Source organism: Triticum aestivum, chromosome 3A (genome assembly GCF_018294505.1).
Source record: "Triticum aestivum cultivar Chinese Spring chromosome 3A, IWGSC CS RefSeq v2.1, whole genome shotgun sequence".
In the NCBI taxonomy this organism is placed as follows: domain Eukaryota; kingdom Viridiplantae; phylum Streptophyta; class Magnoliopsida; order Poales; family Poaceae; genus Triticum; species Triticum aestivum.
In genome coordinates, this window is record NC_057800.1 from 514291199 (window position 1) to 514295875 (window position 4677).

At 46.8% G+C, this 4677-nt stretch overlaps 1 pseudogene; it reads right to left on the bottom strand.

The window, feature by feature from the left end:
• Positions 1 to 4150: 4150 nt before the first annotated feature.
• On the bottom strand, positions 4151 to 4292 carry LOC123063855 (uncharacterized; annotated as a pseudogene).
• Between the last annotated feature and the right edge of the window lie 385 nt (positions 4293 to 4677).

Below are 4677 nucleotides of genomic sequence, written 5' to 3' on the forward strand. Positions count from 1 at the left end.
CAGTTTTTATGCTAAAGCTAAAGACCTTGCGAGGGTTTGGAGAAACTCCTGAAAGATTGCGTGGAAGCGTATGCCTTTGAACAGGGACGCGTACGTGTTATATAGGCAATGCAGATTACATCATGCGGCAGTTAGGTTGTGGATTGATCCTCAAGAAAACTATACAAGAGATAAGGATAAACCCTAACAACCTAACCACCTAGATTACAACGCACGCAATCTACCTACCTCTCTAAGGTATACGGTTTACACTACGTATACCTTGTACATGACTCTTTCTAACACGCCTCCTCAATCACAGCTTCACCAAGTTGAGATTGCCCTTGAAGTCTTCTAACTTCTTCAATGACAAAGCTTTGGTAAAACCATCTGCAACTTGATCACCTGTGGGAATAAAACGGATATCTAGTAGTTTGTTAGCTACTCTTTCTCGAACAAAATGATAGTCCACTTCTATGTGTTTTGTCCTTGCATGAAACACTGGATTTGCTGACAGATATGTGGCACCAATATTATCACACCAGAGACGTGCAACTGGTGAGTGCATAACTCCAAGTTCACGTAGCAAAGTTTGAACCCAAATAATCTCAGCAGTGGCATTGGCTAAAGATTTGTACTCTGCCTCTGTACTAGACCGAGAAACAGTAGCTTGCTTACGTGCACTCCAAGAAATCAAATTTGGACCAAAGAACACACAAAACCCTCCTGTGGACCTTCTATCATCTGGACATCCTGCCCAGTCAGCATCAGAGAAAGCACTAACAACATTGAAAGTTGACTTGGTAAATTTCAGACCCGTACTCATAGTGCCCTTGAGGTATCTCAAAATTCTCTTAACAGCTGTCATATGTTGAGAAGTAGGAGAATGCAAGTAATGGCATACTTTATTAACAGGGAAACAAATGTCAGGTCTTGTCAGTGTAAGTACTGCAAAGCACCTACCATACTCCTGTATTTTGTTGATTCCTCGGCCCCTAGAGGCTCCCCTTCTTCTCTTGACAACTTTTCTGACGTGGAGAGGGGCATGTTTGAAGCCTTACAATTTACCATTCCTGCACGCTTAAGCATATCCAGGACATATTTTTCTTGAGTAAGGAGTATTCCATCTTTTACCTTTCTCACCTCAATACCCAAGAAATAATGAAGATCACCCAAATCTTTCAAGGCAAAATCCTTCTTAAGATCTTCTAGCAATGCTACAGTTGCATCTTGTGATGAGCTAGCAACAATAATATCATCAACATAAACCAACATAAAAATAGTGATATTTCCCTTTCTGTAGAAGAACAAAGAAGTATCTCCCTTGGATGATTTGAAACCAAGTATTTGAAGTTTTTCACTTAACTTGGAGTACCAAGCCCTAGGTGCTTGTTTTAGTCCATACAAAGCTTTATCAAGTTTGCATAGATAATTCTCCTTTCCTTTTACCTCATAACCAGGTGGTTGTCTCATATAGACTTCTTCCTCTAGAACGCCATGAAGAAACGCATTCTGAACATCCAATTGCCTTAGGCTCCAATTTCTTGATACTGCAACAGAGAGAACAAGTCTGATAGTAGCTGCATTTACAACAGGACTAAATGTATCTTCATAATCTATACCATATCTCTGTTTAAAACCTTTGGCTACTAATCTTGCCTTATACCTATCAACTTGACCATCTGCTTTCCTTTTAATTCTATAAACCCATTTACAGTCAATGATATTCTTGTTTGGTGGAACTAGATGCCACATCTTATTTTTAATAAGAGCACCATACTCATCATTCATAGCCATTTTCCATTTTGTGTCACTTAGAGCTTCATGCAAACTACTTGGCTCACCAGTAGTTGTTAAACCTCCAAACCGAGGTTTGAGCTTGTCATACCTGACCGTACCATCTGTACGAATTTGTGGTTTTACAATACCGTGTTGTGATCTTGTCCTGCGAGATGGCATATCAGGAGCTGCATGAGGCTGCGCCGCAGAAGATCCGGCCGAGGGAATCACAGTCGCGCGGGATCCCACGTCGATCCTGCCATCAGTTGCACGAGATCCCATGTCGATCCCGTCGTCAGTGCCAGGGGATCCGACATACGCGCCCACATCAGGTTGGTCCACCCGGCGGTCATCGTGAGGCAGCGCCCGGTGCGAGGGACCGGTCGGCTCAGAAGTTGGCCCACCCGGGGAGCCAACGCCCGACACGCCCACGCGCCCTCCTGGCCCACCTGGGGAGGCAGCACCCGACGCGCACACGCGCCCCCTGGGAGGGGTGCGATCCGAGGCGGATTCCCCTGGGATGCTGCCTGCACCTGCGCTGTCATCCTCGGAATCAGTGGCAGCAGCACCTGAATCTCCTCCGTGCTCCGCGCCGTTTTTGTCCTGTACTGCCTGCATAAAATGACGCATAGGGGCTAGATTTTCACCAGAATTAGCAGGAAAATTTGCATGTTGATCAAGCACTCGTTCACCCCCATGATCAATAGGCTCAGACAGGGTAGTTTCAGGTAGCAATAAGATCTCAGATCGAAGGGGAGTGCCTGCATTAGGGTTTAAAGCCTTGAAAGGAAAAACCATCTCATCGAAGATGACATCCCTAGATATGTAGACTCGGCCAACAGCAACATCAAGGCATTTAAAACCTTTGTGAAGATTGTTGTATCCGAGAAAAACACATTGTTTGGATCGAAATTCTAATTTTTTGGAATTATAGGGACGGAGGTTTGGCCAACAGGCACATCCAAAAACTCGAAGGGAATGATAGTTTGGTTGTTCATGAAATAGACGACCCAGGGGAGTTTCATAGTTGATCACTTTACTAGGGGTGCGATTTATGAGATATGTGGCAGAGAGAAAAGCCTCATCCCAAAATTTTAAAGGCATGGAGGCATGAGCCAAGAGAGAAAGACCCACATCGACAATGTGACGATGTTTTCTTTCAGCTGATCCATTCTGCTGATGAGCATGAGGACAGGAGACATGGTGGGTGATTCCTAGTTGGCGAAAGAAGGAATTTAAACGTTCATATTCGCCACCCCAGTCAGTTTGCATGGTGATAATTTTCCTATTGAACAACCTTTCAACTAATGCTTGAAATTCATGAAAGATTTTGAAGACTTCAGACTTATGCTTAAGAAGATAGATCCATGTGAATTTGCTATAATCATCAATAAAGGACACATAATAGTTTTTCCTATTGATAGAATCATGGGCAGCCCCCCATACATCAGAGAAAATTTGCTCTAAAGGAGCTTTAGATACACTGATCGAACTAGGATACGGTAGTTGGTGGCTCTTGCCTAATTGACAAGCGTCACAAACACCTTCTTTATTCAACTCACTACTTGAAAAAGGAATGTTGTTGTGGCTAAGGACATGACGAACTATGGTTGATGAAGGATGCCCTAGCCGACTGTGCCACCTGTCCATGGACACTTTATTGACACCAAACGCCTGTTTGCTGGAGGTCACCGGAGCCGATGATAGGGGGTAAAGACCACGTTTACACCTGCCTTGGAGAAGGGTTCTCCTCGTTCCCTGTTCCTTAACGAAAAATAAACATGGGTGAATTTCAAGAAAGGTGTTGTTGTCAGTGGATAAACGATGAGCTGAGATAAGATTTTTGGTGGCATCGGGTACATGCAATATATTTTTGAGATGAAGATCACGAGTGGGGGTTTGAACAGTGGATTGACCAATATGACAAATTTCCATACCTTCCCCGTTTGCAGTATGGACTTGCTCATTGTCGTTGTACTTGTTGCGGACGGTCAACTTGTCGATCTCGCTGGTGATGTACGGTCCGTGGCCCCCGTGTCCAGGTACCAGTTTGTGTCCACTCCATAGGACGAGGTGGTGGCCGAGCCTGCACTTTTCTCGTTCTTGGTGAAGGAGATGTCGAAGCGGCGGCAGCACTCGACGGCAGTGTGGTTTGGTTTCTTGCAAATCTGGCAAACAACCTCAGGGAGATCGTTGCCTCCTCCATTGCCGTTTCCACGGCCTCCATTGCCGCGGCCACCGCCTCCATTGCCACGGCCTCCATTGCCACGGCCTCCTCCGTTTCCACGGCCTCCACGGCCGCCTCCTCGACCGAAACCACCACGGCCACGAGACACGGCGTTGGCCGAGGAATGAGAGGACTGATTTCCCCCTTCAAACATGGCAAGACGCTTTCCAAAACCAATCAGCTGAGAATAAAGTTCAGCTACCTTGATGGGCTCAGTCCTCGTAGCGCAGATGGACGAGACGAAGGAGATGTAGTCGAAGTCGAGTCCGGCGAGGATGTAGGAGACCATGTCGTCATCGTCGAGCGGCTTCCCTGCTGAAGCCATCTCGTCGCCTAGCGCTTTCATGCGCCCGATGTACTCGGCGATGGTCGCGATGCCCTTTTTGGTGGTGGAGAGGGCGATCCGCGTGTTGACGATGTTGGCCTGCGTCTGGGAGAGAAATATCTCTCTGATCGCGGTCCATGCCGCGGCGGCCTTGGTGTAGTGGGCGACTTGGATCATCACAGGAGCAGAGATTGAATTGAAGATGAAGCTGAGCACTTGGGAGTCTTGTGCCAACGCGGTGAGATGTTCTGGATTCGGCACATCGGTGGGCTTGCCGTCCTTGTCGACAAGCTTGGGCTCCGGGAACGGGTGATCGGGGTTGAGGTGGTCGATCAGCCGGGCTCCACAGATGGTAGCTAAGGCCTGT